Here is a 10,000-nt window from a genome sequence, read left to right on the forward strand (position 1 = left end):
TACTTTTGGTTTGTTTGTAGAGCTGGGACAACGCGTTGACGTAATCGATGACGTCGACGCAAAGTATGCACGTCGATTCGTCAAACATAACGTGTGCTGCTAAATATTTTTAATTTTACACCTTCAGTGTGCCACAAAATTAAAACCGGCCACCACGCATTGATATGTTGTACTATTTAAATTAAAGATAAGATAAAATAATTTCATTGAGCTGCACTTTCTAATTACACGCAGCCTTTCCTCACCTCGCCTTCTCTCTCTCAACGAGCCCGGGCTGCTCCTCCCTCTGCATACACATTTAACAAAATATTCACGATTGTTGAAGGATTGTTGTTACACATAGAAGCACTGCATTGAACACAGTGGGCTAAATTGCAATTAAATCCGCTTAGCATCGAACATGCTGCGCAAATTTGTTCAAAACTGCTGCATTAAAGTTAAAGTAAACTCTGCTAAGGTCTTATCACAGCATAGTACATTGAGGAGACTAAACTAAGTTAAGTTACAGTATGCAATCAAGCAGTATCTCAAAGCTAACGCTAGAATACTGTTTGATGTCAAGTTTAGCATGCTTACTTACAGCTGCTTGTATTTCGTTACTCATGCAGGGCTATTTTATTGACTCTGAATGTTTGCAAAATCCCTATGTAAATGGAAAAGTGTTTTCCAAGACTCAAAAGTGCTTGTCCCAAGCAGAAGTAATTTAACCGCTATTTGAACTAACTACGCTATGAATTGCATCCACACATCAGCAGCCTTGTGTAACTGTGTTAATGTTAATTGCAAGGATTCCCTCACCTAACGCCTTAAAATGACAGGCACTCAATTAGACCTATATACTACTGAACTTTTTATTGAATGCTACTCTGACTAAGAATGCATTACTTTGCACTTGTATAGTCTTTTATTTTGAATCTTAAGAGCAATAAACATATATTGCAATGTTAAAGAATTCATGTTTTTTCATTCAGATATGTAAATAAACATGTATAAGTTGCTATTAGTCAATTAATGGGGAGATAATCGATAATCGAATCGAATCGACTGAAAAAATTAATCGCTAGGATTAATGCTTTATTTGTTATTATCGCTTGGTTTTGTTTATGTAAAGCACATTGAATGACCTCTGTGTATGAAATGTGCTATATAAATAAACTTGACTTGACTTGACTTGACTTGACAATCCATCGAAAAAATAATCGCTAGATTAATCGTTTAAAAAATATTTGTTTGTGTATAATTAAGTGCACTGGCACAAAGTAAAGGATGCCAGGTTGCTCACCGCCAGGTTGCTCACCGCTAGGTTGCTCACCGCTAGGTTGCTCACCGCCAGGTTGCTCACCGCTAGGTTGCTCACCGCTAGGTTGCTCTGTGTTGAGGTAGTGTCCCAAAGTAAAGGATGCTAGGTTGCTCACCGCTAGGTTGCTCTGTGTTGAGGTAGTGTCCCAAAGTAAAGGGGACATGCCAGGTTGCTCACCGCTAGGTTGCTCTGTTCAGAGGTAGTGTCCCAAAGTAAAGGGGACATGCTAGGTTGCTCACCGCTAGGTTGCTCTGTTCAGAGGTAGTGTCCCAAAGCATAAAGGGGACATGCTAGGGTTGTCCCAAAGTAAAGGACATGCCAGGCTGCTCACCGGGGTTGCTCTGTGTTGAGGTAGTGTCCCAAAGCAAAGGGGACATGCCAGGTTGCTCACCGCTAGGTTGCTCTGTTCAGAGGTAGTGTCCCAAAGTAAAGGATGCCAGGTTGCTCACCGCTAGGTTGCTCACCGCTAGGTTGCTCACCGCTAGGTTGCTCTGTGTTGAGGTAGTGTCCCAAAGTAAAGAGGACATGCCAGGTTGCTCACCGCTAGGTTGCTCTGTTCAGAGGTAGTGTCCCAAAGTAAAGGGGACATGCTAGGTTGCTCACCGCTAGGTTGCTCTGTGTTGAGGTAGTGTCCCAAAGTAAAGGGGACATGCCAGGTTGCTCACCGCTAGGTTGCTCTGTGTTGAGGTAGTGTCCCAAAGTAAAGAGGACATGCCAGGTTGCTCACCGCTAGGTTGCTCTGTGTTGAGGTAGTGTCCCAAAGTAAAGAGGACATGCTAGGTTGCTCACCGCTAGGTTGCTCTGTGTTGAGGTAGTGTCCCAAAGTAAAGAGGACATGCCAGGTTGCTCACCGCTAGGTTGCTCTGTGTTGAGGTAGTGTCCCAAAGTAAAGGATGCTAGGTTGCTCACCGCTAGGTTGCTCTGTGTTGAGGTAGTGTCCCAAAGTAAAGAGGACATGCTAGGTTGGTCACCGCTAGGTTGCTCTGTGTTGAGGTAGTGTCCCCTAGGTTGCTCACCGCTAGGTTGTCCCAAAGATTTTTGTTGAGGCTGCCGCTGGGCTCAGCGCAAAAGACCTAATTTATAGTCTGTGTGTGTGTGTGGGATTTACAGTGTGCTGCGGTCAAAGTTCAACGTGTTTGAAGCGGCAAAATGCGCTGCTCGACGCAGTGGCAGACCAGTTCTTGTGTTTCATAGTGCAGCACTGCCGTTAGCACGGTAGACATTAAAGGACAGTCAGATGTTTGACCAATACTCATAGCTGACCATGCTATTTATGCTATTTTGAATGTCATTTCTTTTTGGAGTACTTCCGTCTAAAACGCGAAATTTGTGTTATAGTAACTTAATTTCAAGATGACTCATGGTGTTGTCTGTAATGGGAGTACTGACCATTAGCTGCAGCTACTCCAGTTTGGTAGCACTGATTTTGTGTGGGGAGGGGGTTATTTAATAACATAGAAATCATTTGGAACACTATTGATTAGAATACCGTATTGGTCCGAATATAAGACAAAATATGTCTGAAAAAGTGGGGTCGCGCAGGTTCAACACAACGCAGGTTACATTAGCAGCCACCAAACGTCTTCACAACAGTGTCACAAGCCTGCATGATGGAGAGACCAAGAGGTCATCTGGAACAGTGGTTCAAAAGTAGGTCAAGTTAACCAACAATTGAGAAAAAGCCATGATTTTTTTAACATGAATTTTAAAACTTGATTAATGCAATGGCGAATTTTAAAAATCGTATGGAGATTAATACAATGGCGGGCCCAGAAAGACCGTCTCAAGAATGAAAACAGTCATAATCAAAATCCGTGGTCCTAAAATCGTCCATTTCAAAACTAGCCTTAATGATACGGCGCAATGGACTTCAAAACTAGCCTTAATGATGCGGCGCAATGGACTTCAAAACTAGCCTTAATGATACGGGGCAATAGACTGTCATTGCGTCGCAGAAGTCTTGCCCAGCACCCTCAGACTTCGAGAAAAAGCGTCTTTTCAGCGATAGGAGATCAACTTAAGGAAAACTCACTCACACCCCCTGGATCTGATGGGCAAAGCTGATCAAACGCCAGTGTTTTTTGACATGCCAACATGTGTCAGAGTTGAAACTGCTTGTTTCAAGACTGTACACTTAGACATGTGGTTAATGCAGTTATTGAAAGTTATTGAGGCTATAGTTCTTTTCTTTTCTTTCATAATATAAATAGCCTAGGCTAGCCACAGTCCATCTTTTGCACTTTTATGGCATTATAAAAATATGAAGTCATTCATTAACATATCAGTGTTATTTATTTCATTTAAATTTGACAAATGTTCATTAATTCATCCAATGTGTATTTTTTTTTTAAAATTAGTCCTGAAAAGGGAGGTCGTCTTATATTCAGGGTCGTCTTATATTCGGACTAATATGGTACTTGAACACTGGCCTGATTTGAACATTGAATATACATATACGTATATATACACACATATAAATTGTATATAATTGTATAATTGTTTAATAAATATAGTTAAATATAATAAATATAATTGTATATAATAATATCTAATATTAAATGATATATTCTATTAATATGATATTGGCTTACTGATATAAAATGAGAAAGTACTCATTTTGCAGATTATAGTATGCAGATTATAGCCTAGGTGTTATTTCTATTGCAGCTCTACTATACTATACCTCTAGGTGCTATTTCTATTACAGCTATACTCAGGGGCGCCTGCAGGAATTAATGCTATGCTACGCACACATGACCCATCGCTAAAAAAAAAAAAAAATAATGCATGGACAATATTTGTCCGCTTCCCGTTTTAGCCCCGCATTGGTCAGCAAAAGTAGCCTACATAGCATAACAACATCCACATGCAATAATACAACAACAACGCCTACTATGACCTATTCATTTGGACAACTTGATACAGCCCTATACAGGCTAAAGTTACCTTGTTTTGTTCTTGACGCCTGGCTTTAAACAGCTGTAATGCAGTCTAACGTTCTGACAAGCACACCAATTGCCTACCTTGTTCTTGCCCATCTGGAATAACTCCTCTAGCTTTGCTGCCTCCATACTTTCTGTTGTTTAAACTTGTGATATCATCATGAGTATTGAATTAGTGAATTAGCTCAACATTGTGTGCTGATAACCATATATAGATAGATAGCCGAGTAAAAGAAAAACAAATAAGTAGCCCACGTCCTGCATGATTGTGTCTCCTGCTCAAAACAAAATGTGTGCGCTGCTAATTTTGATTAGTGTTCTGCTACGTGAATAGAAAATAAATAAATAAATGTAAATAGCCTGATGGCAGCCAATGGGGTACTGCATAGTTGGGAAGGTATGGTGGGCCAATTTGGTGAATACACATTACACACACACAAGGGAAATTTCCTTCGCTGTTGAGCCTGATGGTACACACAGTGCGCACGGATCGACACCTGCAGGCCACTGGCTCTACTATACTCTTGCCCTCTAGGGTGCTATTTCTATTGCAGCTCTACTATACTCTACCACTAGGTGCTATTTTTATTGCAGCCCCAATATACCCTACCTCTAGGTGCTATTTCATTGCAGCTCTTACTATACTATACCTCTAGGTGCTATTTATATTGCAGCCTCTACTATACTATACCTCTAGGTGCTATTTCTATTGCAGCTCTACTATACTATACCTAGGGTTGGAATTTGTTCTCCGATTCTCGATATTCGGATACCTGAGCCCCCAACTCTTTTTGCTGCTTCAGCTACCCAGCCTACACCCCCTAACTTTGCTGCTTCAGCTACCCAAGCCTACACTTCCAACTCTTGCTGCTTCAGCTGTCAGCTCTGGTTGAAGTCTGGAGATCGTGTAAACAAAGTAGCCTAGTTGGCTATCTTAGCTGACTAGCTTATCATAGTCTGCTGGTTGGACTGTTCAGTTTCCCCATATGTGTTTATATTTCAAGGTTTCAAAGTTTCTCCTTCACAAGTTTCTCCTTGGGACAGGCCCTTTTGAGTCTTGTAAAACACCGGCAGCTTGGAGGCTGCTTGGGGGGGATTGCAGCGTGCCATTGGCTGCTTGGGAGGATTGCAGCGTGCCATTGGCTGCTTGGGGGGCTGGGCTGCCATTGGTTGGAGTGTGTGTGTGTGTGTGTGTGTGTGTGTGTGCAGGAGATGAGTTCTAAAGCATAGCACTCATGATGGCTTTTCCAGACCCTTATTTTCTATGGCATGGATCTGAATGATGTTATTCGGAAAAATCAGATTCTTGCTCCCAAGGCACCGGGTTAGAGAGAGGAGAGGAGGAGAGAGAGAGGGAGAGGAGAGAGGAGGAGAGAGGAGGGAGGGTAGAGAGGAGAGAGGAGGGATGAGAGAGGGAGGGAGGGAGGGAGGAGGAGGGATGAGAGAGGAGGAGGAGGAGAGAGGAGAGGAGGATGGGGAGAGGAGGAGGATAGAGGAGGGAGAGGGAGGGAGGGAGGGAGGAGGGAGAGGAGGAGGGAGAGGGAGGGATGAGAGAGGGAGAGGAGGAGGGATGAGAGGAGGGAGGAGGAGGGGAGAGGAGGAGAGAGAGGAAAGGAGGGATAGAGGGAGGAGGGGAGGGGAGAGGGAGAGAGAGGAGGGAGGGGATAGAGAGGAGGAGAGGAGGAGGGAGGAGAGGGAGGAGAGAGAGAGGGAGGATGAGAGGAGGAGGAGGAGAGAGAGGAGAGGAGGAGGAGAGGAGGATGAGAGGAGGAGGAGGAGGGAGAGGAGGAGAGGAGAGGAGAGGAGAGAGGAGGAGGAGAGGACAGAGGAGAGGAGAGGCGGCAGGACCGTCTCTGTGTGTGTGTGTGTGTGTGTGTGTCTGTGTGTGTGTGTGTCTGTGTCTGTGTCTGTGTTTGTGTCTCTCTATGTGTGTGTGTGTGTGTGTGTGATCCCCAAGGGGAAATTCAAGAGAATTTCAAGGAAATTCAAGTGTGTGTGTGTGTGTGTCTGTGTCTGTGTCTGTGTGTGTGTGTGTGTGTGTGTGTGTGTGTGTGTGTGTGTGTGTGTCTGTGTGTGTGTTTGTGTTTGTGTGTGTGTGTAAATATGAGACCCCCCACACACACACACATGAAAAAGCTGAAATGGATTCTATTGAGATGAACCTAGAGAGGGAAATTATATTTCCCCTGCTATTGTTCTATTACCAGTGAACTGCAGTGGACACACATGCACGCACCCCTACACACACACACACACACACACACACACACACACACACACACACCCACACCCACACACACACAAAGGGCATCTGACTTCAACATGAAACATCCAGAACATTGGCAAAGCACAGTTGCCATAGCGATTCACCATGGGTGCCAATCTGTAGTCACCAAGATATGCCACGGCATACTGAAGAGACAGCCTGTTGTACACACACACACACACACACACATACAGTACATGCACACGCACACACACACACACATACATGCACACGCACACACACACACACACATACATGCACACACACACACTCTCACACACACACACACATACACACCTACACACACATACACACCTACAAATGTATACTCAACATATACAGACTTACTCTCACACACACACACACACTCACACACACACACACACCTACAAATGTATACTCAACATATACAGAGTTAAACACACACACACACACACACACACACACACACACACACACACACACACACATCCAAATGTATACTCAACACATACAGAGTTACACACACAAAACACACACACACACACACACACATGCACACACACATACACACCTACAAATGTATACTCAACACATACAGAGTTACACACACATACACTGACTAACACTAACAAACACTCTTCGTTGTGAAACACACACCAACAGAGACACTCACTCACTCACTCACTCACGCACAGACACACACACACACACACACACACACACACACATACACACACACACAGACACACACAGACACAAACACACACACACACACACAGTAAGCTTTGGCTTGGTTGGCCAACCATATCACACAATTGTAGAGTGCTTGACATGTCATAACAGACTGTAGCGTGGGCTTCTCAGAGGCCCCATTGTTTAGGCTGAAGGGGGAGAGAACAGTGTGTGTGTGTGTGTATGTGTGTGTCAGGGATACCTAAGCTCGGTGATTGGTCACGCCTCCCCATGAAGAGCTGCTATGCCACCGCCCCTGAGGATTATGTGTGAAGACATGCATCAACCCCTGTGAGGTCATCATGGCAGTGCCCCCCTCCCCCACACACACACACACATACACACACAGAGGGTTGGTCTCTGGGTCAGATCTCTTGGATACAGATCTTTCCACTGAGGTTTGCAATAAGTGCAACACAGGCTGAAGAGGATAAGAAAGCACACACACACACACACACACACACACACTCACACACACACACACACTTATAAGAAAACATATTTGTGTTTCTGTCTTTCCAGCAACACTACCACACTGCGTCAAGAGCAGACACACAAAAACAACTGCCTCAGGGCATCCCTTCACACACACACACACACACACACACACACACACACACACACTCACACCAGAGGCGAAAAGGAAATGAGAGTGTAATGCATGCATAAATATTCAGCCAAAATGAGTTAAGCAAGAGAAGAAAAGGAAGTTAAACTCCCTCACACACACACACACACACACCAGTTTATGGTGTAGACTGGAGCCTGTGTTTTGATCAGTGTGTGTCGCTCTCGCCGAGCCTCAGGGATGTGTGTGTGTTGCGGTTAGACAAGGAGAGCACCTGCATCAGTCGTGGATGTGTCTGACTCTCTCTCTCTCTCTCTCTCTCTCTCTCTCTCTCTCTCTCTCTCCTCTCTCTCTCTCTCCTCTCTCTCTCTTTCTCAGAGGCACACTTGCTGAAGCCAGAACACACGTAAGGTAAGGTCACAACCTCTCACTCCTGCTCTCTCTCTCTCTCTCTCTCTCTCTCTCTCTCTCTCTCTCTCTCTCTCTCTTTCTCTCGGTCTCTGCAATTTCCATTACTTTATGGGTCCCAGTTATCTCACACAATCTGTCGGTCTGTCAGTTCATCTTATGCATTTTTTCTCATCTCAGATATCTGTCTGTCTGTCTGTCTGTCTGTCTGTCTGTCTCACACACTAGGGCTTTGACTCCGCATATTAGACAGCCCATAATATTCCTGTCATGGGCGTTGTTATTATTTTTTGTAAATGTGTTTGCTTGTAAACGTTGTTTTCAATTCAGATTCCGAGGCTTTTTCACGCCTGGTGAAGCTGTGCATCGCGAGCTCATTAACAAGGCTATTATTGGTTACTGGGTTCCTGTGGGGAAAAAAATATTTAAAAAAAAACAGTCGTTTGTAAGTTTGATACCAATATGGGTCAAACTGAAGACATTTAATGGTCAAAATATTATTAATAAATATTTAAATATATATTTGTGTATTAATATTAATAAACAAACAAACTTTGAATATGATTTTGGGCAAAGTAGGTAACACTTTAGAATAACATGTGCTTATTATATTTACCAGTGCATAATAAGCAGTTAACAATTCATTACTAACAGTTGCTTAACTGTTGTTATCCTTCAATAACATTAACTAACTGTTAACATGCAACTTAGCAAGTGTTAATAAAGCAGCCTTTTAAGTTACTTACAAGCATATTTGTTAACAGTTGTAAGTGTTAACAAGCAGCTTGTTAATGCTTGTTAATGGTGTATAAACACAAAGGGTGGATAGCGAATGGCTTATAAGACCTTTCTTACCTATTTAGTACATTTTACCTTAATCGCGAGGACCATGTAGCCTATGGTTCCACAAGCCCAACCTTCTATCTCTCTATCTATCTAGCTTGGTTTTAGCTGTGAGAAATGCACCTTCAAAATTGCTACAGCGAGCAGGAATCGAACCCTGGTCTCCTGTGTCATAGAAGTGACCTATTTGAGTTAGGTGTATTAGTTATGCTCAATCACCAACTAATAAAAGACTGCTTATTAACACTTTACAACCTGCATGTTAACAGTTTAGTTGTGTTATTAAAAGCATAACAACAGTTAAGTAACTGTTAGTAATGAATTGTTAACTGCTTATTATGCACTGTTAATACATAATAAGCACATGTTATTCTAAAGCATTCAGCAAGTCAAAGCCCTATCACACACACATTTGCTATGAGTGTTTGTCCCTACGCGCGCACTCACACACACACTGTGTTTGCTTCTGTGATTTCTTTATTTGTCTCTGTTGATTGCCATCACACCTGCTTTGGATGGATATGTTTACAACTTTTATGATTCACTGCCTTCTGAAGCGAATGGAGCGGTTCTGGTGTGGGGAACCACATGCTAACGTATGGAACGGTTCTGGTGTGGGGAACCACATGCTAACGCATGGAGCGGTTCTGGTGTGGGGAACCACATGCTAATGCATGGAACGGTTCTGGTTTGAGAAACCACATGGAGGCTGGTCGAGGATGTGATCTGTTGAAATCTCTGGCAGGTGTTGGTCAGAGATCATTCCAGACATGAAGGACGTGCTGAAACTGAACAGCTGGATTTTAAAGCAAACCTCACATCTGAGGTGTGTGTGTGTGTGTGTGTGTGTGTGTGTGTGTGTGTGCTGGGGACTCGAGTCCTTGAGACAGACATGTGGGTCGAAGGAGTAGGTTGCCATGGCACCCATTTTCTGACTGGCAGGGTGAGTAATGAATGTT

The 10,000-nt window shown here is 43.5% G+C and overlaps 1 protein-coding gene across 1 annotated transcript in view; it reads left to right on the plus strand.

Moving 5' to 3' along the window:
* The window catches only part of pag1 (phosphoprotein membrane anchor with glycosphingolipid microdomains 1), a 72,407-nt gene that overhangs the window by 41,517 nt on the left and 20,890 nt on the right, over nt 1-10,000 (plus strand). The window contains exon 3 of the mRNA XM_048230116.1: nt 8,169-8,201. The gene's annotated coding sequence lies outside the window, so the exon portion shown is untranslated. The remainder of the gene's footprint in view (nt 1-8,168; nt 8,202-10,000) is intronic.

The sequence above is a fragment of the Alosa alosa genome, chromosome 20 (assembly GCF_017589495.1).
Source record: "Alosa alosa isolate M-15738 ecotype Scorff River chromosome 20, AALO_Geno_1.1, whole genome shotgun sequence".
In the NCBI taxonomy this organism is placed as follows: Eukaryota; Metazoa; Chordata; class Actinopteri; order Clupeiformes; family Clupeidae; genus Alosa; species Alosa alosa.